Genomic DNA, 26,760 nt, shown 5'->3' with positions numbered 1-26,760 from the left:
ATTTTAGGTGAACAAATGAGAGATCAGAGAGGGTTAGGTTCTTGGCCTACACCATACAGCTAGTCAGTGAGTATGTAACAGTGGACCCTAAGGGTTTTTTTTTTTTTTAGTTGTATCCATCCAAAACACTCATACGTTGAAACGTAATCTCCAATGTGACGCTATGAGGAGTTGGGGCTGTTGGGAGGCCATTATGTCACAAGGGCAGAACATTCATGAAAGGGATTAGTGCCTTGATACTAGGGGCCACAGAGCCACCGTGTCCTTTACTGTATGAGGACACAGTAAAAAGATGCCATCTATGAACCAGAAAGCAGGCCCAGATTCACCAGACACTGAATCTGCTGGTGCTTTGATTTTGGGCTTCCTAGTCCCCAGAATTGCAAGAAATAATTTTTTGTTGTTTGTAAATCACCCAATCTACCGTCCAAGCTGATCAAGTAATAGGTTTTCATCCCAGGGTCTGAGCAGGCTCCTTGGACTTTTTACCTGAGCAAGTCACACAGGGCCCTGGGCTTGGTCTCATGCTCGGCTGCTGCCATCTTGAAATTCTTAATCAATTTGGAACAAGGGACTTATTTTTGTTTTTCCCTGGAACCTACAAATTGTATAGCCTGTCCCACCTGCAGGGCAGGTAGAGATTTCCTTTGAAGTCTTTGGGGTACAGGGAAAGCTTCCCTGCCTCCTTCAAAGGTTTGCTGAAATGAACCAACAATAGATGGGCTACAGAAGAAAAAAGGTACACGTTGATTAATATGTATGGGAAATCACAGGAGAGCGACTGCCTGACAACAGGGTGAGGTTCAGACACCCTTCTTCCTAGGGGACATGTCAGAGAGGAGAGGGGTGGAAATTTCACTGTAAACAAAGCACTGTATTATGCAGGTGAAGCCTCCCAGGTAATCTCTCTGAGCTGCCCTCAGAACCGCTGAAAGGCCTGCTGGGTGTGCTGACGACTTTCAGTCTCCTCTCTTCCCGGCTGGTTAATCTTTCCTGGCTGGGCGGTGAGATTCCTGGGGTGGGGGTGGGGGTGTTAAGAACAATCACAGGCTTTTAGAAGTTTCCTCAGTCAGATTAGGAAACCTCAGAGCCCTCCTTTGGGGGAAACAAAAGAAGGTCAGGGAGACCTTGATTCTGAGACTGTTTTTCCACCCCAGCATGTCAAAGCGCCCTGCTTTGGGGTATCATTTTCTGAACTTTGGCAGCAGGAAAGGAGGGGGATCCTCTAGTGACATTGAGCCTGATGGGCAATGGTACCAGAGACAGGGGATCCTGGTCTCTTCATTAACCCCCTTTATGGCCAAGCTCATGTGGGAGGGGACTGGAAAGGGATGGCGAGGGTGGCCTCAGGATCTGCCTCTCTGATTTCCTCCTGTTGCTCTGTCTTCAGTCTCCTCTCGTCCCAGCCTGGACCTAGGTCCTTTATTTACACTTAAGAGTTTTGTTCTCAGCTGCTGAGAACTGAGGCCGGAGAAGCAAAAGTTTGAGATCAGCTCAGCAACTTGATGAGACCCTCATCAGCTTAGCGAGACCCCATCTCAAAATTTAAAAAATTAAAATAAAAAAGACTAGATGCAGCTCAGTGGTAAAGCGCCCCTGAGTTCACTGGAACTTCTTCTTCTTCTTTTTTTTTTTTTTGGTGAGACAAAATATGCTCTATTATGACAGCAAATGCACATAGTGCTGTCGGTGGTAAGCATGCTATTAAGTATTTTTGTATATTCATAGACCAGTGTAGAAAACAATGGGAAGGAACGTTGTTTTTTAATTCTTCAAAATTTAGTCCATGGTGAAGAGAATTTAGAGAAGAATTTGTTCCACTGTTCAACAAAAATGTATAGGAGGTTATTGTTCTAAACTAGTCCCCTATACTAGTTCTCAGCAGATGAGACCAAACCAGAATAGACTCTGAAAGGGGCCAGTGTGACAAACAGAAAAACAAAAGGAGATTAGCTTGGACCCATTGAAAGAGGCCCACTCTACCTGAGCCAGGGTGATAAGGAAGTCTCCTTTGTTTTAACCCCATAAGGAAAGTAACCTGAACAAACAAATCTGCTTTTTGTCCTCCGGTTCTACTTTCCTCAGCCCTTTCCTGCCCATAAAACCAAGCTTCTCTGCTCAGCTCATCTGGAACACAGATTCTATTTTAAAGAACGAGGTGTTGCCTGATTTAAAAATTGCAAATGAAAGCCAATTAATGTCTCTAGACTAGGGGTGCCAAGGCTGTAGCTCAGTGGTAGAGTGCTGACCTAGCATGCACATGGCCCTGGGCTGGATCCTGAGCACCACCAAATAAAGCAACAACAAAAATCTTGAAACTTAATTGGTTATAATTTTGTTTTTTGAAATCACTTATTTCAAGTGATATATTATACCAACTTAATCAGGGACCTGTGCTTCTAGCCAAGAGCCCAAAGGTGAATAAGAACATCTTAATCTTCTTATTCTATTTAATTCATTTTTTTGAGAGAGGGCCTTTAAATGTCATCTAGGATGGGCTTGAACTCCTGGGCTCAAGTGATCCTCCCACCTCAGCTACTCTGGCAAAATCCTCAACCATGATCACTGTCAATGTCACAGACTCAGTTATCACATCCAAAAAATTCCTCTTCTGTTTTTCCTTCAGTTCATGCCTAATATTTTCTGTTCTGATAAACTTCTTGTTTCATATTGATTCTGGGAGTAGCTGGGGCTACGGGTGCACGCCATTGCATCTGGCTATCTTTGTTTTTTTTTTTTTTTTTTTAAGTCACTTTAGTGAGGTATGATTGATATAATAAGATGTATTTAATGTGTACTGTGAGAAATAGAAAGTCTGGTGGTCCATTTTCAGAATATAGCATTTAGCCTTAAATGTAAAATTACTGAGGATGTAAGAAAATCAGCTTAAAGAATGATTACCAGCAGCTGACACCTGAGTGTGACAGATTCACAACCCCTTGACAAACAGGAGGTGAGAGGGAAGGGGCCTTCCGGACCAGCAAAGACAAACTTTATATGTGCCAAAATGTACTCAGTCCCAGAAAGGCCTTCCTGCCACAAAAGAACCAAGAGAGATGGGAACAGCTAAAAGCACATTTCTTTAAATAACCCAATAGGAGGCTATGGTTGTGGCTCAGTGGTAGAGTGTTTGCCTAGGATGCATGAAGCGCTGGGTTTGATCCTTAGCACCACATAAAAATATAATAAAGATATTGTGTGGGGCCGGAGCTGTAGCTCAGTGGCAGAGCACTTGCCTAATATGAGTGAGGCAGTTGGTTCGATCCTAAGCACCACATAAAAATAAACAAATAAAATATTAAGGCATTCTGTCCATCCACAACTACAGAAAAAAAAGGGGGGGTTATAAAAAAAAGATATTGTGTCCACCTAAAACTACAAAATAAATATTAAAAAAAATAACCCAATAGGAGTCAGTAAAACCTAGGAGACCTTAATTTTACTTATGAGGCTTATTTTACATTCTTGGTGTGTTTGATCCTTCTGCTTCTGGTACAGATGTGGCTTGTGTGGTTTGCTGTTTTTCTTCTGGGGAACTGATAGTGCCCCCCAGCAGGAGCCCAAGTTCCTGGGACTCTGGCTGCTCTTTTCCTATAGTGTACATGAAAGTGCCCAGGGCAGGTCCTGGTGTGAGCCATCTCCCCAGGGTTTCACAGCCTTCTTGCTATTGTTGGTCCTAGAATCCCTGTTTCCCTGTATAGTTTCTCTACTGTGGCTTGGGGAAAGGGAGCCAGCTACTCTAGTGGGCCACCAACTTGGCAGGAGCTGAAGGTCTCTTTCTGATGCCCTCTGGTCGCTTGTTGGACCTGCTCATGCTGCATTCTCACTTGTACATGACAATCCATGTTATTATGGGTGGCCAGGTAGGGGATTCTCCCTTGTAACTAGTCCATTTCAACTCCTCTACTCTGGGCCAATCAACTGCTAATGTCTTTTGATTCCAGGACCCTGGTTATACAGGTTAATATGTGAAGAATGTGATTGTAGGGTGACAGGATATGCCACCTCAAAACGTGCCACTTTGGGCTCAAGGCACTTAAGAAACAAAAACCCCATAGGTGCAGAAAGGGTGCTCCAACTTCCCTCTTTTCTTGAAAGCCCAGGACGAAGCCTGGAGGCCCTGCACCTGAGAGTTTAAGGTCTGAGCTGGAATCAGAAATCTGTTCTCCCAGAGCTGGAGGTTCACAGACTCTCTCTCATTCAGGCCCACCCAGGAGCAGATGCCAAGTGGAGACTGGACTGAAAAGAGATTTACTGAGGAAATGTCTGTGATGGAAAAAGGGTGAGAGCCCAGGAAGGTTGGGTAGGCGCAGGTGGCAATGCAGGCTGGACCCCAGAAAGAGAGATGGGGCAGCAGTTGACTCAGGGCACCTGGAAAGTTTTGAGGGAGGAGTTCTACAAGGTGGCCTTCCCTTCTGACACCCTTGCACATCCAGAAGTCCCCAAGATGACCTGCAGTTTTCAGTAATTTGCTAGAAGGAACTCATTGAACTCACTGAGAGTTTTTCTACTCATGATTATAGTTTATTACAGGGAAAGGTTACAGATTAAAACCAGCAAGGAGGTGGCAGCCCCATGGGCTTGGGAGCAAAAGTTCCTCTCATTTTCTGTTAGAAGAACTCTAAGAAGACCAGAAAGGAGTAAGAGACAGCCCAGTTAGCTGGGGTCCAGAAGAGGAAAACAGGCACAGGGTGGATGGGGATGATTAATAATTTACAAAAACTGAATACATGGTCTTAAAGTAGAATGTGTATCTAAATATCAGAAGTACCGTCCTTTGTAATATTTGCAACAAGAATTAATATGGAGTTAATGGTTCTAATGGAGGGGTAGACTTGAAAGCTGTATCAGTGCTAGCAACATGGCAGAATTCCTACAGCAGTGTGATGGTGCTTAATGACATCTAGAGACAATGTGAAACTCCCTCAGCCCTTGAAGGACAGTGTTGAAGGCAATTAATCAAAAAGAAAAACCACAGGTCCTTTCTCTCCTCCCCGTTCAATTTCAGTCTTCATTTTTCGCAGTAGTGAATTGTCTGGATGTCTGGTAGACTTTGCACTACCACAAAGGAAGCTCCTGTTCAAAGACCATTTATCCTAAGGTGCTGTCAACGATACTAATTTTTTTTTGTTCATTGGAAGTTGTGGTGTAACAAATAGCAACAAAAAATCAGCCTGAAAGGATAAAAAAAAAACTGAAGTTAAAATGTAAAGGACCAGGTATTGTAAAGTTTCTGAACTGCACTCAGAACCTGAAATTCCTGTGGCAGTTAAGACAATTCCCGGAACTGCCCATTAGATATGGGTCGAAATCCCCCCTGACCACTTAGTTGCTTAACAACCTGGACCCTGTGCAGCTCGGCACGTAGGCACCTCAGGGTCCAAACCAATCAGTTTGAATGTATCCCCCTCCTTAGGACTGACCTATCACTCTCGCCTGACCTGTTCCCGCCAATGAATGTGCTAATCATGTTTGAGAGTTGTTGTTTGATTTTCCCGTGCCTCATGATGATTTGCTCTGATGTATGCAAAGCCCCCGCCCTCCCCAGAAAGTGTACTTAAGCACTGCTTAACCCCTGCTCGGGGCTCTTGGCCGTTCTCCCTTCTTGAGTGAGCACGGAGCCCCAGCTAGCTGGATCTTCAATAAACCCCCTTTTGCAGTTGCATGAGTTGGTCTCTTGGTGGTCTCTTCCTTCCTAGTTCGCCAGTCCCTTACAAGCCAAGGGAAGGACCGCATAGGGTGGGTTCCAGGGAAGTATCTAAACCGGAGCTTCCATAGTCCCTTCCCCATGGAGTCCCATGTGCTGCTTTCCTGGCACTAGTGTGTGACAGTGTTCATGGAATACTGCCAAACAGAAACAGGGAAGCGCGCCCAGTTGGTACCTTGTGACCTGACGCCCCACCCTGAATCACATTGTTGGTTTTTCTGGTGTGGTCAGCACCCACCTCCAGTCGCCTTGGTTATATCTGGCCAGTCCAAGGCCTCCAGGCAAAGAAAGATCACCTCCCACAAACCACGGCTAAAGGCCAGACCTCTCCTGGGGCAAGGTTATATTCTTTGCTGCAGGGGTAGGAATACCACAGGTGGCAGCATAGCTCTGAAAAAGGCTCAGCCAGGTGGGTGTGGAGCTGTTTAGCCCAGATTACCCTTTGGAGGAGTTCTGGGTCTTGCGGGAGTGGTCCACATTAGTCCTGCTTACCCCGTGTTAGTTAATTTTCATTATAGTAATGAGATACCTGAAGCAGTCTACTTGAGAAAGAACAGGGATTTATTGTGGTTGACAGCTCTGCAGGTACCAGGGGCTGCACTGGGTGATGGCCTCCCCACTGGCAGAGTCCTCAGGCAGCAGCACAGGGCATCACAGAGCAAAAGTCAGGGATGGATATGTATGTATGTCTCTTCTGGCCTGTCTCCCTTTTCTTATAAAGCCACCAGGATTCAATCATGGGGACTGGACTCTAGTGACTTGAATCCTAATTAGTTCCCAAATGCCTCATCTTTAAACACCACATTCTCCACCTCCATCATACCTTACAATTCAGCCTGAGCCAGGGGTGGGGCTCTGCACTCTAATCAAACCACAGTACCTCCTAAGCTTGGCGCATGGGCTAGGAGAAGGCCAAGGGAGAGGCTTCAGTATGGATGGGTGACGGTGGATCCAGAGCAGTAGCAGTTGGGGCTTCCAGTCAAGCTCAGGAGCAGGAGAGCTGAGTGGTGCAGTATCGTGGCTGTTGTGCCATCAGAGCTGGGAAGGGCAAGCGGCTGCAGTGGGGGTCTGTTAGCCTTCCTGCTGCAATACCCTGCCCAGCTCCTTGGTTGGTTGGTTGTTTGGTTTTTTGGTTCTGGGGATTGAACCAAGGGTGCTTTACTGCCGCAGTCTGGCTGGGCACAATTCAGGAGCCACTTGTCAAAAGAAACTAACTTTATTTTTAGAACCACACACGCCAAACAAAACAGCTCCTCAGGAAAAAACCCTCAGAGCCCAACTGCCACCACCGGCTTCCCACAAGCCACACACCCCAACCCAGCCTCTTCCTCCCACAATCCTCCTGCTCTTGAGGTGGATTGGCTGGGTCGCATGGGTGGAGCCAAAAAAGTCCCCCAATGAGCAGCTCCGTGGTCTGAAAGGGCTGGGAAACAGCCCAATGAGCATCACCGCAGAGGAGCCAATCAGCTAGATGTTGCTAGATGTTGCTGGGGCCGCTGTGAGCCAATCATCAGCTGGTAGTCTGAAAAGGCAGGGAAACAGCTCAATGAGCATCTCCACAGAGGAGCCAATCAGCTAGGTGTTGCTGGGGCTGCTGTGAGACAATCATCAGCTGGCAGTCTGAAAATTTGCTGGAGCCCCTTCGGCTGTGGCTCTCAACACTTTACCACTGAGTCACATCCCCAGCCCTTTTATCTTTTATTTTGAGACAGGGCCTTGATAAGTTGCTGAGGGTCCTGTTAAATTGCCCAGGCTGGCCTTGAATTTGCAATCCTCCTGCTTCAACCTCCAGAGTCACTGGGATTACAGGTGTGCACTACCATGCCTGGCTACCTGTCTCCTTTGCCTGGGATGACTCTCCTCTTCTTCTGACCTGTGGCTGCCAAATATAGCCATGCCAGGGCTGGGTGGACCCTGGACCCTATGTGCACCACTGGTGCTGTGTTGTTGGTAATCTGGGGCAATGCATACAGGGTAAGAACAAAGCAAGAACAACAGAGGCTGAGGTGTGGGTGACAGATGGGCTACTACTGGGGGTGGGGGTGGCTCTGCTGTGGCTTCTGCTTGGGTGGCTCTTCTCTTGGGACTCCATGCAGCTTTGCCTCAGCATCACTCAGGAGAGTTCCCACATATGTGGTGCCTGAGGGGCAAGGTCTCCCATGTTGGAGTGTTCTATACATCCTGAATGACAGCCAGGAGGAGTGGCTCCTCTCCTCTGTGCTGGGAGGGAGCTGGGGAGAAGCCACCAGGGGAGTGGCCAGAGCCAGAGCTGCTTTTCTGGGCTCCTTCCTGGCACATATATTTCCAGGTCTTTATAGATTTCTCCTTGACCTCCAACAAACGGCTTGAGCCAGAAGTTAAGTGGGAGAAACTGAGAAGGTAGAGAAAGTGTCAAGGGTAGACCACTGATGTGGAACCAGGAAGGTGACGGATGACTCAGAACAGACTGCCAGAGCTAGTTGGGTACGAGTGTGTGTCCACACATGTGGGTTTTTTGAACCGCATACTTGGGTTTGCCCCTCATTTTGGAGACTGGTTCCTATTTTCAACTTTGCTTTCAGGCACGCGCCTGAAGTTCCTGCAACTGAGAAGGCTGAGGTAGGAGGATTTTGAGTTTGAGGCCAAGTCTTAGTGAGATACTGTCTCAAAATAAAGTTTAAAAAGGGGGATTGCTTTAGCTAAGTAGTGGAGCACTTACCTAACACACAGAGATACTGGGTTCAATCCCCAACAGCACAAAAAACAAACAAACAAAAATGTCCAATCCTAGGCCAAGTTCCTAATAAGCCGAGACTAAAGGAAGAGAGGGGTGACAACACCTCCCCCAAAACATGGTGATCTTGGGAACAGGACCCTGGACATGGAGCCTGGTACCTTGAGTCCTAATTCTATTTTGCCATTGACTATTATTACAGTGTTTCTGGATTTTAAATCACCATTGATTGTAAGATGCACCATCAATTTAATACCTGCTTTTAAGGGGGCGTGAAAAAGAAATACAACCACATGGAACACACACATCAGCTGAAACTCCTGTCCTTGGGCATTAAAATGTGAAAAATACAATGCCTCTGAAAATCTGAGATACAGTTTTTTAAAAAAGCAGAATTTAGAAAGACTAAATATGAAGAAACTATCTCTAATCCTGGGAATGAGATGCAAAATGAATACTCACTTTTTGGAACAATAATATTACTAGTCCTTTTACCATATGTAGCTGCTATTTGGGGGAAAAAGAGGACAAGAAATGAACTGATAAATACCCAGAAGTGTGGTAACTGATAATATTTATATCACTAAATCCTGCAAGAACTGCAGGGTTTAAATTGATTGGTTAATTGATTGGTTAGTACATATTTGCTTTTTTTGGGGGGTGGGGGGGCGGGAGGAGTTCTGGGGATTGAACTCAGGGCCTCATACATGCTAGGCAAGCACCGTACCACTGAGCAACACCCCTGCCTTTTATTTTATTTTTTTTTTTAGTTTGAGATAGGGGCTCACCAAGTTGCTGAGACCTGTGGAGTAGCTGGGACTACAGGTGAGTGCCACCACACCCAACTGATGTTTGCATCTTCTAACCACCCAGCTGGAATAAGAGAATTCAATGATATTTCAGTTTTAGGATATTAATAGTTTGTGGAACACTTTTTTTTTTTTTAATTGCAATGCTAGGGAAGGAACCAGGGCCTCATGTACATTAGGGAAGCAGCTGTGGAGCACTTTTTTATGCACAGGTGCTGCTCTGGGTAGCTTACCCTGTTTTAACTCACTTAACCCCATGAAAATCCTCTGAAAAGTCTGTGGCTCTCTCTCTGCCTTAGAAAAAGCAGCAATGAGGCACTGAGAGATTAAGCAATATGCATGGGGTCCCACAAGTAGAATGTAGCCTTGAACCCAGAATGTGTGGCTTTAGACATACCCCTCTTTTTAACTGTGCCACATGGTTTCTCTTAGAGCATACAAGAGGAAAATAGATCAAGTGAGAGTTCCTAGTCATTGCTCTGGTCAGAAGGAAATGTTAGGTTTGCCCATGGAAGCAGTACACTGATAAACTGACTCTTCTCCCCACAAAATGCCCTGGTTTATAACATTTGCCAATTTATTTGGTGTAAATATTTCTTCCAATCTGCTGGTAAAATTCCTGAGCGTTTAGCGGTTGCCCCAGCATACCACCTACTGACATTAACCATCCAAGATGATGTGGGGCATTTTGGCCGGGTACATACTTTGCATGATGCTACATTAAGTCTGCTGTGGACATGACTTAGCATATGGGTTCAGGGCTTGGAAATGGATTCCCCCCTCTGGCTCCCCACTTGCCAACCGGGGAAGGCGCCCCATGATGGGCCCTGGGGAGGGGAGTGCATGCTCTCCAACCTCCCCTGGCCCCTCTTTGTGCCACAAAAAAAAAGCTGAAGACCACAGTGCCCACTGAAAGGTACACAGTTACCTGACTCACGCTCGAGAATGGGCACTTAGTGGCAGCAGTGAAATAATGAGATGTAAGGGGAGAGAAAAACTACCAGCTTAAACGAGAGAAGAGGACTGCTGAAGTAGGCTGACTGAGGGCCAGAAAGAGGCTAGTGGCCAACGAAGGCAGAGAAGAGAGAAAGCCCCCAAAAGTGAAGTAAATGGAAAACACATAGGTTACCATAAGGACAGCTCCAAGCAAAGTTGTGAAGCAAGGGCCAAACTCAGATGCCTACATGGTCCAGGGGGATATTAGACAGGCTGATAGAATAGGCAGTGGTGGAGATGTGGTACTGCAAAGTACAACTGTGCTAGAAGACAGTGAAGGCTTTTAAAATTGATTTTTTTTTTTTTTTTTGTACCAGGGATTGAACCCAGGGGTGCTTAACCACTGAGCCACATCCCCTGCCCCCCCGCCCCCTTTTTTTCTAGAGACAGAGTCTCATTGAGTTACTTAGGACCTCACTAAGTTGCTGAGGCTGACTTTGAACTTGTGATCCTCCTGCCCCAGCCTCCTGAGCTGCTGGGATAAAAGGCATGCACTCCTGCACCTGGCTTTTTTCTTTTTAAAAATATTATAGCCGCAATCTGGATGCAGGTCTTTTTATGAATTGTTATGAACCTCCTCGAAAGATCTTGAAGCCCTAGGTTAGCCTACGAGTGGCCACCAACAGCAGTTGCTTCCACTCCTTATCTGAGGCACTGGGGTCCCAGCAGTGGGTCCAATACTGGGATTCATCCATCCTAGGTGCAGGCAATAAGGGGTGCATTGTTTGTAGCAAATTTTAAAACAATAATAAGACAAAGCACAATTTAGTCTGCTTTTTATTACCACCATGTGCTTGCAATTCTGATAAAAATGTTCCTCCTTGAGAAAAATCTTTTGTTGGTCCAAGTTCTACATCATTGTTACGACTGTTGTCAATCTTAATGATATACATACTTGTAAGCTTCATGGACACAGTTAAATAACTTACCTGTTGATTAATATGGTTTTCTACATGGAGGTTCGTTTGGAGAACTAACCCCCAACTCAAGAGGTTTCATCCACAAGTATTTGTCCCCAGAGTTGGTATCTAATGGTTTGGAAGCCCTTGGTTCCAAATCTTGTGGAAACACATATTCCCATGGCTAAACAATAGATTCCAAGTAAACAATGCTTGCACATGATTGTAAGCAAAGAAACAGAATCCTAGTTCCTTTCAGTTCTCTTGTTCCCTGTGATCACTGCCAGAACTCAGAAGGGCAGTGTTTCAATGGTTTGATTGTATTCCTCAAGAATGGGATGCTTGTTCTAAATCAACAGATTCAATAATGCCAATATTTCCTGCCACTCAGTCATTTCCTCGGATTTTGACAAAAGCAAAACTTCAAAAGTTCACCACTACAATACAAATTTATGGTTAATTTGCTGGTGAAGGTGTTTTATTGGGAAAAATTTTGACCATGGAGATACTTGAAAGCAGTTATAATCAATCCTAAAGAAATACATACTCGGACAGTCTTGCAACTTCTGAAATTAATTATAAGGTAGGATTTTTATGACTCTCCAACAAACCTATCCTTATGTTTAAAGCTTCCTATCTATTTGTACATCTGTAGATTCATCCAAAAGAATATTTTCTAAGTTAAAGTTAGTAATTAACTGTGAGTAAAATCCACAAACTGTCTACTGAACATGAGTTTGTAAAGATCAATTTTGACAGACATTCACCCATTTGTATTCATTAAAAAGAAAAAATGGAAACTAATATTATTCATTGCTGTGTTATCAATATATAGGTATGTTTGTTCCAGGTTTTGAAAATACTGATGTAATTGTAACATCAATCCATTACTTTTTTCTTTTTTGTATTTTAATGTTTATTTTTACTTGTATAGTTATATGCTTCCTTTCCTGTCCATGATTATTATTTGTTTCATTGCATGATAACTGCTGCAAGGTGTCCCATAGTAGAGTGGGCTGTTGAGAACCATCTGTGATCCATGGCCCTGGTGTTCCCTCCTCTGGGACCTGCCTTTGCTTCTCAGGCTCGACAGCCTTAGGCTGGTGAAAACCAAGGGGAAGAACCCCTGATGGCTCTCTAGTGTTGCAATGGGTTTCTCTGCAACATTTTATTTAAAATTTTATCTATCGTAGGAACAGATTTTTTTTAATGTTGTTATTGCTGTTTGCTTTTATTTTTTTATTTTTGGTATTGGGGGTTGAATCCAGGGATGCTTAACCACTGAACCACATCCCCAGCCCTTTTCAGTTTTTATTTTGCGACAGGATCTCACAAAGTCACTTAGGACCTCGCTAAATTGCTGAGGCTGATCTTGAACTTGTAAACCTTCTGCCTCAGGCCTTGGGATTACAGGTGTGAGCCACCCTGCTCAGCTCTTGCAGGAACAGTTTTGAGACACCCTGACCCTGACCACCTGATGCTTGCACATGATTGTGCCTGGTATGAGAGTCCATCATGGTAGCACAGAAGGAATTTTTGACCAACTACAGAAACTCCATATTCACGAGTTAGATCACATGTACAAGGAATGTTGAGTCTTGGTCCCTCTTGAGGATAAAAATATTGTGGGGATCTTTCTGGCCACCTTCCCAGATGAGTGACTTGGGGGTTTTCGCTGGCACAATGACTTCATATGGGGCAAAGGGATAGAGATGATTTGCTCTTCTGCTGGCCCCTGGCCCTGAGCCAGATACTGCAGGCTCCATTGTGTCTACCATTCACAGAATGGGGAAGTGAAGATAGGGGCTGAGCTACAGAGTGAGAATGACCCCTAAATCAGCCAGACAGGGGGAGGCTGGGCCCTACTGTGGCCATCCCTGGAGGTCGGGGATGGAGAGCAGGAGTGGGGTAATGGGGAATCTTGGGTAAGGGGAAATTTGGGACAGATTTAAGGGCACTGGAGGTGCTGGGGGTACGGCTCAGTGGTGGAGCACTTGCCTAGCATGCATTAGACATGGGTTCAATCCCCAGCACAGGGAAAATTTGAGAGAGAGAGAGAAAGAGAGAGAGAGAGAGAGAGAGAGAGAGAGAGAGAGGAGACACACATTCATGAAGCAAGCACTAAGAGTGTGAGAAAGGTCTGGATTGCCAGGGCTGGGTGCAGTACCAGATGCCCAGGGATGGGATAGGCAGAGGTTTTGGTCCTTACCACTGTCCTTGGTTCATTCAGGGCATCTAAGATTGTCATGTGCCTGGGGGACCAGGTGGTGGCAGGAAGACACTCCAAAGGCAACTGATTTCTTCTTAGAAACTGTTAAGGTTATTGATTTAAGTCACAACAGGCTTAAGGGCACTAAGAGGATCTCTCAAAAAGAAATCAAACTGTTTCTCCAGGTGACTGTTGCTTTTTATTTAGGCAGGGGTCTAAATCTATGGAGGTGAAAGCTACTGGGTCTCACCTCTGGAGCAATCTGGGGAGACCTATAAAGTCTATTGATTTGACTTACTTAACTTACACTGACTAATAATAAAACAACCAGACCCGTCAATCAGTCTCCAGACCCCCCAAGAGAATGATTACTGAGTGGATTGATTCCTCCACAGAGATGGCAGTTTACGGGGAAATCACTGAGGGGGTCGGGACAGTAGATGCTGTCCCATGCTGAGGCTAGTCTGTCCCTTTGTATTGTACAATGACATTCAAGGGCAGTGCACTAGGGAAGCCGCTTCCCTGCCCAGGTGAAGGATCTGGGAGTGGGCCAGGAGTTCTCTGAGAATAGGCTGCAGTGTCCTCTCTGGACAGCAGAGAGCCAGATTGTCCCCAGGAAAGTTGTGGGGAGCTGCCAGATTTGTCTTTGCCAGGTTAAGAAAAGGCAAAGAGAAAGAGAATATCAACACAGGGTGAGGAAGGAGGGGTGGCTGCCGAGGGGCAGGCAGCCAAGATAACAGCAGCCAGCACGCTGGCCTTGAAGTCTGGAGCAAGGCCTTCAGAGGACACGCTGCAGCCTGCCTTTGTGCCAACGGGAAGGGCCTGGAGGAGGAGTCATTCAACCCCATTCAGTAAGCCTCTCTCTTGCCTCCAGAAGGCCTGTCCTTACCCAGGGTTACTGCAGACTGGCAGGAGAGACAAGATGTTCCCATTTGAACAAGATAATGACCTCAGTCCTTGGATGATGAAATGCCAAGCCAGGGGCTGGGATGTAGCTCAGTGGTAGAGTGCTCACCTAGCATGCACAAGGTTTTGGGTTCAATCCCCAGACAACACCCCTCCCACACACCTCAAAAAAAGAGTCAAGTCAGGGGCACACTTTATAAGTGCTGTAGAATTCCTTACAAAGGGTTCTCTATGACAGCTGGAAGGGATGGGGAGGGTCTCAGAGAAAAGCTGAAACTTGAACTAGGCTTCCCAAATTCAAGAACAGAGGGGTGTCAGATGAATAAATCCATCTCCTAGAAATGTAGCATCTACTGTGTAATTGGAAGCAGAAACACTCAAGAACAGTCAGGTAATATACAGACTGGTAAAATGTGAGAGCTCTGGAATCAATGATTGGGTTTAAGTCTAAGTTCTCCAATTATTATCTATATGGGCAAGTAATACTATATCCGAAAGTCTTAATCTCCTCATCTATAAAACAGAGATAATGATAGTACCTGATAATAGTTCTTAGTAATAATAGTATTATTAATCCAACAGTAATATTAATAGTAATACTACTAATAAAAGTGTTAATAGTAGTAGTACCTAATAATAGTACCTATATGGAAAAGTAGCCGTTAAGACTAAATGAAACTAATGTTTGGAAAGCCCTTGGCACAGTACTTGGCACACAGAAAGCACTGAGGAAGTGATCAACACCACCATCATTATTATTATCACTATGAGTGGTGGTAGGAACAGTTTTCAGATTACCACCAGATTTAGAGATGCTCTGATTCCTCATTCCCCCTGCTTGGAGGAACGGATGAAGGGCAAGAAGAAATTCTCTATCCTGAAGGAGATCACATAGGGAATTATTTCCAAAATTTGAATGTGCTTCACGGAGGTCCACATTCTTCCTTTGTCTTCTCAGTCCCAGAGCACACCCTCAGCCCTCCCTCCTTCCTTCTGGAGCCCATTCAGGCTCCTGTGTCATGAGCAAACTATACCATTAACGTAGACGGGACACGTTTGTGTCTTTCCACAATGTCACAATTTATTGAATAACAATAAGTTCACAAGCTACATCACTTTCATCAGCTTTAATTCATCCAAACACTCATGGTTCACTTGGTGTCAGGGTTGAGGCAATCACAAATTATTTTATTTCATTCTGATCTTAATTACTAATATCAATACAAGTCACATACCATAATTTACCATTATATGTTACGAAAAGGCTAAGAAAGGGTTAACAGTGGTCACAGGGTTTTAAGAAGCTGAGCTCTGGCAGAGAGCAGATGTAAAAGAGCCCCTGCAGATGGTCCGATTAGATGATGAATCCAGCCAGTCAGAGGAACCTGTTCAAGGCACAGAGCTGTTGGGTACAGCACTTGTCCTGGCTGAGATCCTCCTGGCAGGCAGTTTTGAAGTGGGCCAAGGAAGAAAATGGGCTGAGCTGAAGTTCCACGGACAGAGTCTGCAGTCTATTGCCTACTGACCTCAAGTGACCTCCTGGCACATTTACAGGATGGTCTGATAAGAGGACAGGTGGGTATGAGCTGCCTACCACGTGCTGCCTGCCTTAGGTGCCTCTCCCATTATGAGTTTCAGGTGAGGGTTCCATTGTTCTGTGGTCTGGTGTTGGACAAGCTCACAGGCCTGGTTTCCCTGACAGGGGTTGACACACCCATGCATTCACGTCCATATGATTTAATTCAGTAAGTTCACAGAGGGCCATCTTTATGATGATGATTCATTTATTGATCAGTTTTTGCTGGATGGTGTGCTGTCCTGCTGGGAGTTGTTCTTTTTGATACGTTCTGTATGCCCAGCACCTGGTGGTTATCTGTTTTCCCAGACAACTTACTGAGTCATTCTATCTTAGCACTTGTACTCAACATGGAGTAGCTTGGGGCTGGGCACTGCATGAAAGCTGCTGTTCCCTACAACATGGAGCAGCTCAACAGGGCACAGCCTGCCCTCCACATCCCACCATTGGGCTCTTTCCTTCCCTGAACCTGCCACCCTTGCCTCTTGTGGGGACCAAGTCAGAGGACTGACTCCTGTCCCATGGAGCCTCTGTCAGGGCCAAGCTCTGTCTCCCCAACCACACGTGCATTTCTCACAAGTGGGAAGGGAGCCCAGCAATGTGCTCTATAACCACTAGATGAATCCAGTTTTGCTGAATCTGCAGACCCGGCGCCCTGCTGAGGTTTGAGTGTTCTTTGCTCCCATTCTACCTACTCTTTCTCTGTCAAGACTGTGCCTATTGCTCAGTTCCTGGAACCCAGGTGTCCTGTGGGCTTCTACCTCTGCAATCTTCCCAGGATGCCCATGCCCCACTGGTAAGGAGGAGGGCCACCGCAGGCTGAGTTTCTGTGACAATGAAGGGGAATCGCTGGACCTGCTCTGGGCCCAGGCTTGGATCAGTTTCTGGCCTCTTCAGGCTGTTCCCAGAGAAGTGGCCACCCCAGTGCCAAATGGGTCTCAGAAAGTTTCCATCTGAGAGATCTGAGTCCCAGTCAAACCTGATAGCTGAGACAGATTGGGATCTGTGCTGGGAGGAGGAACAATGACACCACCTTCTTGATTTTCTTGTGGCTTTCCTTCAGGGCTGGGAGCTCCCCCTAAATCACGTTTTATATTCTTAGTTTTCAACAGTCACCTGTCTGGCAAACAGATTATTGGAACCATTTCTGTTCCTCCTACTGCCCCTCTTTTATTCTCTAACCCATACTTAAGAAGGGAGATTAACGTGGAGATATATTGCAGGGTGATTAGGGAGAGGCTCCTGGACCATAAAAGGAGATGGCCACAGACTGGAAATGCCTCCAGCCAGAATAAATAATCTGAAACATCATGCAGGGACTGCCACATACAGACCAAGGACAACCCATCATGTTAGGAATAATAAAACTGAAATCTGGCCCTACGTTCCTGCTTCTTCAAAGGGAGACATTTTGGCCCCGATGTCACAGAGATTGCTCTCTGTATGGGCCTTTCTGTTCTGGTTGATATTTCTTTAATGCATGCTATATGTTGGCTCTTATCTAGAATCCAAGGGCAGGGGAGAGGAAGCCCTGGTACGCTCCAAGGAGGTGAGCTATGGTATGCCACAGTGGTAGCTAGCCAGTGTAGCGCCTGCAGGGAAGAGTTAAAGCACCCCTGACTTTTACAGGGCCTCTACTTACAATGGGGCTCCCCAAAGGCACAATGGAAAGCTGACAGGAATATAATAGAGCAGAATGCAACTCTGAGCCTTGAACTTGAAGGCTCTGCTGCCTAGAGAATAAATAGATTGAAGAAACTCTGAGAGAAGGCAATCCTTCAGGGATTCAGCAGAGGCAGATCTAGAAGCAATGATTCCACACAGCAACAATTTCACAAAGGAATTCCTAACTCCTTGTGAGATGAAAAATAAACCAAGCTCCAATGCAATACCAGAGTGTCTTGGTTGACATTTACAAACATCTTCAGAGCTGGGACAAGAAGCAAACTTTCCCCACTCACTCTCTAGCTAGTTCTCCTTTGCATATACCCTGTGCAAACACAAGTAGCAGGGCTAATAAATTTAGAATGGGGAGAAATGGAATTTCCAGAAGCGGTACTTTTGTGCAAGTTGGCAGGGATTAGCCAGGGTGTCAAGAAATGCATGAGCTACTGTCATTGTTTTTAAGTCTTCTGGTATATTAGAGAGAGAGAAAGAGAGGAAGAGAGGGAGAGAGGGAAGGAAAGAGGGGGAGAGGGAGAGGGAGAAAGAGGGAGAGAAATGTTAAAATAGAATAAAAAAGTTATGATATTTTTGAAACTTTATATTGCATAAATTGGTACATGTCACCAAAGGCACTGAGCTAGTCACAAGATAATGAGAAGACTTTTGGAAAAATATTTATCTTTAACATATCACAGGCAGTCTGATCTGGTTGTAGGGACACAAGCTCTAGTTATATAAAGGTTATCATCTTTCACTGTTGTTGTTAGTGTTACCGCTGTTGACCGGTGAGGAGTCCTTGCTTCCCAATGTTGAAGAATAACACCAAAGAAGCACACCGAGGCAAGGTCAGAGTAGAAATTAGAAGTTTATGAAAGGACAGCAGAAAAGACTTCTCCCGGAGGAAGAAGGGGACCCAAGAGGTGGAATCCGTGGAAGTGTGGTTGTTTCACCTTTTTATAGTTTTGGTGATGGAATGTAAGGGGGAAGGGTTGGGACACAGGTGGGCCAAACAAGTAATCTGGGCAGGAAGGACTTCATTATCACTTCTTTGGGATGGGCTATCTCCAAATCTGTTGGGGGCTGTTTCCTGGGTTCCATTAACATTTCTTTGGGGTGGACTTTGGCCTAGGGCTTTTCTGGGACTTCACTAACATTCCATGAGTTTCCAGAATCATTATCAGCATGGCCTCCATTTTAGATTTCACTGGATATGATATTAGACCCGATTTACCTATCTATACTGACTACCTAACTTTAAATCTGGCTTCATTAGTGTGACTCTAAAGCTTCTATGCATAACCTCATTTGGAGATGACTCGAAATTTTAAATTTGAGGACCTTGCTTGGCCTGGGATAAATGGCTTCTCCAATCCTTCACTTCCTTCCTACCATGATAGCTCTGGGTTTATCAGGGGAGTAAATAATTTATATAAATGAGGAAGATTTAGAAGTCCTGGATAATATGTAATCAAGACTCCTTTGTAGATCAGAGAATTTTTAAACAGGGGGTTATTATGGCTTCACAGTCAGAATTTGGGGATCCTTTTTACTTCTAGGGCCTAAATTTTATAAAAGCATTGCCAATGAAAATTACTTACAAAACTTGCATCTGTAAGAAAAGTCTAAAAAGACTTGGAGGTAAAATGTTAAAGGAAGAGAAATTGCCTTTCTTCATCATACCTATACTTCTCGTGAATCACGTCATAGGCATGTGACTTGCCTGTCTTTTATTCCAGCTGGGTCCTTTTCTGTGAGGCCCCAACCAATTCCCACAGGTGCAGTTGACCATAACCTGCCTAGGTTCCTGCCCCTTTCTTTCTGCCTTTGGGCTGAGTGTCAATGTGGGTGGGACCATCGTGGTAGCCTGCTTGGCACTCACATGTGGGGACACAGACATCATGGGGATTGACCAGGGCTCTGTGGTGCAGTAGAGCAATACTACTCCATTTTTTGCCCTGTAATTGATACTGAGGCAATTCATACTGTAAGATGGCATGTACACAGTAAGCTGTGTATCTGGCCACCTCAACAACACAGTTCTGTATTGTTTTTTACTTTTCCTTCCTCTAACCTCTCTGACTCCCTCACTTCTGATCTTATGATCATGCAGAGGGCTTGCATAGCATGTACCCCAAACCACATTACCACACCTAATTTATTAGTTTGCATTTTTACTTTCTTAGGCTCTGCTCTCTGCAAAACCCCAAAATACTTTTCACAAAAACTAGTGGTTTATGCCTGTAATCCCAGCAGCTCCAGAGGCTGAGGCAGGAGAATCGAAGCCGGCTTCAGCAAAAGGGAGGTACTAAGCAATTCAGTGAGATGCTGTCTCTAAATAAAATACCAAAAACAACTGGGGATGTAGCTCAGTGGTTAAGTGCCCTTGAGTTCAATCCCTGGTACGGAAAAAACAAACAAACAAAAACCAAAACTAGTGGTGTACTTGATCTTATCATTCTCTTGCAATTGATTTTTTGAGCTTAAAATGCAAAATATGACACTGAGATCGGTTATATGCTATCATCGATGGGAATGTTTTTAAATTCTGCCTTTGCCTTTGAACAGTGTTATCTGTGCTCTCTAGCCTCGCGTTATCTACAAATTTGCCCATAAAATTTATTAGCTCTTGAAAAAAAGCCATCAATGACCAAGTTCTGCAACCTCATATCATGCTTCACCTTCCTTGATTACTACCCTCCAGCAGCCTCACCTCCTCTCAGGTGCATAAATGGGTCAAGCTCTTCCCTCCCAGATCTTGAACTTCCTGTTCTTTTGGCTTAGAATTCTGTTCAATCAAGTTCTTGAGTCACTTTGTAGAATGAATGAATGAAACAGCAAAGCCTTCTTGTACTAACAGAGAAAACCATCATTCTATATGTAACAGAGTCCCCTTTGAAATTAAAAAGTCCCAAAGTGTTTTGCTTCCCAACTTCTTAGTAACTGCTTTTCTGCATCCAGAATTTCCTCATCCTGAGAAGCTACCCCCTGGCCTAAGCAAGCACAAGGAAGCTGAAATTAGGACAGTATCTCTGATTAGCATAGCCTAGCTAAATCTACATATGTATATTTCCTGGCTTTTGTTCCTATAATTGTAACCACTTCCATAGGACTGGGGAGAGATTAGCTGCTTCTCCCCAGTTCCGGCCAAACTGCAGTTAAATTCATTTTCCTTTTAACACTGCTTGTTTCTTTCTTATGTGGGTAGGCAACCGAATTTAGTCAGCCAGGATCCAGGCAGGCTCCCTGGCTTGGCTGCCACTAACATAGATTTTGAGCAATGTCTAAATAACTTACAAGATCAATATTCAACCAAGAAACCAATATACACAAGACAGCTCTCTAGGGGTATGTGGTGGCTATTTAACTGTGTAAGTATGTGGGAAAAGAATTCTCTTTCATTCTCTAGCACAGCCTTTTTTTGAGGGAAGGGAGACACTGGGGATTGAACCAGGGGCACATACCCAGTACTTTTTTTTTTTTTAATATTTATTTTTTCGTTTTAGGTGGACACAATATCTTTATTTTACATTTATGTCGTACTGAGGATCAAACCCAATGCTTGTGCATGCTAGGTGAGCTCTCTACCACTGGGCTACAACCCCAGACCAAATCCCCAGTCCTTTTTATATTTTATTTTAAGACAGGGCTCACTAAATTGCTGAGAGTCTTGCTAAGTTGCTGAGGCTGGCCTCAAACTTGCAATCTTCCTGCCTCAGTGTCCTGTTCACTGGAATTACAGGTGGGTGTACTGCCTTTCAATGTGGATTGCTCAACAGGGTAGTGGAAGAAAGGAAAACATATCATAGACTCTCCCAGCATTTAGATAACAGCCTCACCTTAGACATTGCAAAGACTGAGGCCCCAAAGTAATGTTTTCTCTAACCCTGTGTCCATCCATCTAATGGCCTAGGACACCATCTTCCATACAACCCATCAGATTACTAACTCACAGTAAAGGAAAAGTTCTTGTGCCTCGGAACACCGGAATTGCTTTCTGGAAAATGGCCATGCAATAATAGTAGTGGCCAGGAGATGGCGACCCGCTTCTCTCTCCAGGAAGACTACACTCTAGGCAGCATGTAAGGACAGAGAGAAGGTTGGGCCCTGGGCCCTCTTAGGGAGGAAAGCCCAGAAAGCAGGATTCTGCCTCAGAATGCCTCGGTCTTGTTGGCTGGGTCCTCACTGGTGAAATGTGCTTGCTGAAAACCATACATTTTTAGACTTCAGGTGTAAGAGAACCACAAGTCCAGAATGGTTGGCAGGTCTACAGTCAGGATATTTATCTCAAATTTAGGGAGTCTGAAACTAGGACGATGGCTCCTTGGCCACCCATTACTGACAGACCTTTTGTTCAACTTCCCCTGGGCTGTTGCCTCTGAGAGCCAAGTAGATTTTCTCCAAGATGAAGACTCAACCTAGCCAGCTTTCTGCCATGATAATTATTACTTGGGCTTTGGGTTCCACTCACCCTTATAACTATGTCACATTGTGTACAAGGGTTGGATAGATAAATGGTCACACTTCCCAGCGAGAAAAGCTTAGTTCCCTCTCTTTCTTAGAGGGATTTGTGTCTTAAGAATGGCTAAGAAACTACTTTATGGTTCAGTGTTAGAGCACTTGCCTAGCATGGCCAAGACCCTGGGTTCAATCCCCAGCACTGGAGGAAAAATAAAAAGAAAGAAAAAGAAAAACGATTCCAGCATTTTTACCAGCAGCCTTACTGATTTTTACCCCTAACCAGTGCCCTGAGATACTCTGGTTCTCCATTTTTCAAAGGAAGTGTTTTGATCAGGGACCAGTCAGGAGGTAGAAAACATTACAGTTATTTGAACACAGAGGATAATAGAAGATTAACTAAGAATGATGTTGTTAACTAGATAAGGCACAAAAGAGACACTAAGGTATCATAGTAGTGGCAACTGTAGGAAGCAGTTACCACCCCCAGAGCTGGTGATGGGGAGGGGTGGGAATGATTAACACTTAGAAACTTGAATCTAAAACTCCCAGAAGGAGGCTTGGCTTGGCGGGGCTGGTGTCTCTGAGCCAGAGAGGGACCTGAGAGGACCTGATGTCTCCTGGAAATGGGGCGTGATGAGGTTTGTTCTGAAAGTGTTGGGGAAACTAAAAATGACACTCAACAGCTGCCACAAGAAGGAACTGCCACTGCCAAGGTGAAGAAATGAGACTAGAGTGACACTGAGAGAAACAGAAACCCCCTGGGAAGCAGACAGGATGGGACAAGTCCTTTCTTTCTCCTCCACCCATGCTGCTCCTTCTAGTGACTTCTATCGGAAGCATGGAGCCAGCTGGCAAAGCGGAAGCGTGGCTGGCAGAGCCCCAGCTCCAGCATCATGAAGCCAAGTACAGAGGGGTAGGTTTGGAGTGAGACCATAAGTTAAGAAGGTCTCCCAAAACGTTTTGTTTACTGCAACATTCACACCGATTATCCAATCTCTACATGCAAAGGGATCCACACTCTTGATAGGCTTATCATAGGGCAATCTCTGGGGGCATATCTAGTGGATTTCTAGCCAAGTTTGGAATTCCCAGAGGTAAGGCAGTAGCATCCATCTGCTTTCATGGTCTTATAGCAATGAGAGTAGCAGTGAATTTAATCTAATCTTTTTTGGTGTGTGTGTGTGTGTGTGTGTGTGTGTGTGTGTGTTGCTGGGATTAAATCCAGGGGCCCTCTACCACTGAAACTTACCCCCAGCCCTTTTTAAAAATTTTATATTGAGACAGGGTCTCAGTAAGTTGCCAAGGCTGGCCTCAAGTATGAAATCCTCATGCTTCCCAAATTGCTGGAATTATAGGCATGCGTTAATTATCATTTTCAATTTCAGGTCAAGATGGTCTCCCAGTCTGCTGGGGAGCAATGGAGACCTCTTGACCAAGCCCCAGATATTTAGTTGGTCTTACCTTGCTAGTGAAATCTTTTGGGATTCTGACTCAAACCATTCTTTTCTTGGGCATTAGTAAATCTCAGTATTGGAAATGTGGATGTTCATCATACTGAAGAAATATGACTCACAGGGTATAATCAAAAAGCAAAATCTGCCCCAGAACTGTGGAAAAAAAAAAAAAAAAAGAGCAAAATTTGGCTCAGTGGTAGAGCACTTACCTAGCATAAATGAGATGCTGTATTGGATCCCTGGAACTGCAAAAAAAGAGAAAGTAAAGTATATTTTGGTTTCCTATCCTTTTCTTATCTGTTTGAGGAAATGAGCTCTTCCTTTGCCCCAGATGAAATATAGAGCAAGTCCCATGACTTCCTGTCACAGTGTTTTAGCATTTCATTGCTATGTCCAAAGTACCCAACAAGAACAACTTAGAGGAGAAAAAGTTTCTTTGGGGCTCACAGTTTCTGAGGTCTCAGTCCATAGATGGCTGACTCCATTGCTCTGGGCCCAAGATGAGGCAGCACTTCAAGGGGAAAGGGCCCAGTAGGGTAGGAGAGCTGCTACCCTCATGGTGTCAAGGAAGCAGGGGACGTTGTGGGGCACAGGAAAAATGTACTCTGCCAGAACAGCCCCCAGCGACCCACCTCCTCCAGCCACACCCCACCTGCCTATAGTTACCACCCAATCAGTCCATTTGAACTAGGAGGGACTGATTAGGTTACAGCTCTCACAACCTAATCATTTTACTTTGGAATATTTCTGCATTAACAGGAGCTTTTGGGAGAACAGCACATATCCAAACCATAACCGTCAGTAATACCAATAATCTTCCAGTCACTTTAAATCACCTGGTAAAATGAATTAAGAAACAAATTATTTAGTCTCTGCTGTGATTTGAGTGTGTCCCCCAAAGGTTCACGTGTTGGAGCTTGGTCCTCAGTGTGGCAAAGTTGAGAGGAGGGGGGGACCTTTAAAAGGTGGAGCTTAATGATAGGTTACAAGACTGGCCTTTCCCCACATTTTAACTTCCCATTTCCCACTAATCTTTCCCTCTTGCATGCATGTTCCCACCATGATGATGTCCACCAGGATGTGATGTAGCTAAGGGACCCTTCTCTAGAGTCAGTGCTATGCTGTTTGGATTTTTAGTTTCCCAAATCATGAACTAAATAAACCTTGGGCGTGTGTGCGTGAGTGTGTGTGCATAGGAATTAAAACCCAGGCCCATGCTAACCAACTGCTCTACTGTTGATCCTTATCCCCACCCCTCAGTACTGGGGTGGAACATAGGGACCTGGGGATGCTGGGAAAGAAGTCTAACATTAAGTTACATCCTCAGCCCTTTTAAAAAATATATTTTGTTCTGAGACAGCAACTTGCTAAATTGTCCTGTCTGGTCTGGAATTTAGGATTCTCCTGCATCATCCCCCTGAGTAGCTGGGGTTATAGGCATGGGCCATTACGCCCTGCTCGTCCTTCCTTCTCAATTCTGCTTGGTGGTTTGGTACCTCATTTTTGAATGGGTTATTTGTTGTCTTCAGGCCTTAGCAGAATTTCTATTTTAACACCATGTTATATGTGTACATTGAGAAAAAAAATTTGTCAAGTGACTGTACTACTTTATTATTCTAAAAGTAACATTATTTGGAAAGCTTCCACACATTAGTACTATAGCCAAATGGGACATTTTAGGCCCTATTTTGACTGTTCAGCTAGAAGAGAGATGATGCAAAACTTTCCTCAACTCTCAACTAAAATCACCAAACTGTTTCTAATCCCTTCCAGAACAACTGAAAGCTCTGGGATTGCTTCAGAAGACTTTCATCCACCTCACTGGTTTACCATGAGCATTAAACGGGCTAATATACACAAGCGAATTTCGTAATTTTGTAAACTAGAAGGCACAAAGCACAGACACATATGGATCTATCATGACTATCAGTACTTTAAAGGGGTATTGATGATCTAGTTTTTTTTTTTTTTTTTATGCTTGGGTTTGAACCCACAGCCTTGTACACACTAAACATATACATATGCCACTGAGCTATGTCCCCAGCCTTGTTATCTAGAATTTCTAAAGACACAGCACTAAGCAGGTATTTACAGAGAAAATTTTGTTCTTTAAAACTAGATCCAGCTGAGCATGGAGGCACATGCTTGTAATCCCAGCCACTGGGGGGGAGAGGCTGAGGCAGGATAATCGCCAAGTTCAAGTCCAATTTCAGCAATTTAGTAAGACCCTATCTCAAAATAAAAAATAAAAAGGCTTAGATGTAGCTTAGTTGCAAATAGACCCTAGGTTCAATTCCCACTACAAAACAACAAATCAAAACAAAATAGATTCAGAGCAAACAACAGAGCTATTTGGTGGCAAGTCTTTTTGAGAAGAGTGTATATTAACTACATTGGGCATTGACCATAGCTGATAGTCAAGGTACCACCCTACATAGATGGCCTATCCCAAGGGCACCTGCATGCTGTTCCCATTGCTCCAACACCTTTCTTCTTCTTCTTCCCAGGGATTTAACACAGGGAGCACTTAACCACTGAGCCATATCCCCAACACTTTTATTTATTTTTATTTTTTATTTTGAAACAGGGCCTCACTAAGTGGCTGAGGCTGGCTTTGAACTTGCAAACCTTCTGCCTAAGCCTCTTTAGCTGCTGGGATTTCAGGCATGTGCCACCACACCCTGTGCTTCTTCTTGCTTCTTTGCATGAGGGTGAGCTCTGGCCTTTGGAGTCTTTTGAATGCCTGCCCTTGAGGAGGGAAGGTAGTGAATGTCCCAGGGGCAACCCTTACCAATGGGTGCAAGGGTTCCCAGGGACCTTTCCCAGGTGTATTCCAAATAATTTTTCTGAGGATCTCAGAGGGATTGAGCACCTTTCTCTGATGCTAACCTATTCACTGACACCTTTATTGACTTGCCTCTGTCAAAAGACAAAATTACAACAAATTTAGTTGACAGATCCTAATTGACTTTATTTGCAATTCTAGAGTCAGCCAACACCTTATCCGATAAAATAAGTGTGCCAATGAGCTGAATAAAAGAGGCTAATTAATTTTATAGTCAGAAAAGGGCTGAAGAAAACAGAAACAAAGAACAAAGAGTGGATTGTTTATTTCAGAGTTATTTTCCTTGTAAGGTGGGAGACACACATTTCAATTGAAAAAGAACTGATGGATTAACAGGTAGCTTCAGATATCTTTTTTTTTTTTTTTTTTTGTACTGAGAATTGAGCCCACTGTTACTTTATCTCTAAACTACATCCCAAGTTTTTTTTTTAAATTAAATTTTGAGACAGGATCATAAGTTTCTGAAGGTCTCATTAAGTTGCCCAGGCTGGCCTTGAACTTGCCATCTTCTTGCTTTAGCCTC

Source organism: Callospermophilus lateralis, chromosome 3 (genome assembly GCF_048772815.1).
Source record: "Callospermophilus lateralis isolate mCalLat2 chromosome 3, mCalLat2.hap1, whole genome shotgun sequence".
In the NCBI taxonomy this organism is placed as follows: Eukaryota; Metazoa; Chordata; class Mammalia; order Rodentia; family Sciuridae; genus Callospermophilus; species Callospermophilus lateralis.
The sequence above is the reverse complement of the archived record's forward strand: the minus strand, read 5'-3'. Positions refer to the sequence as shown.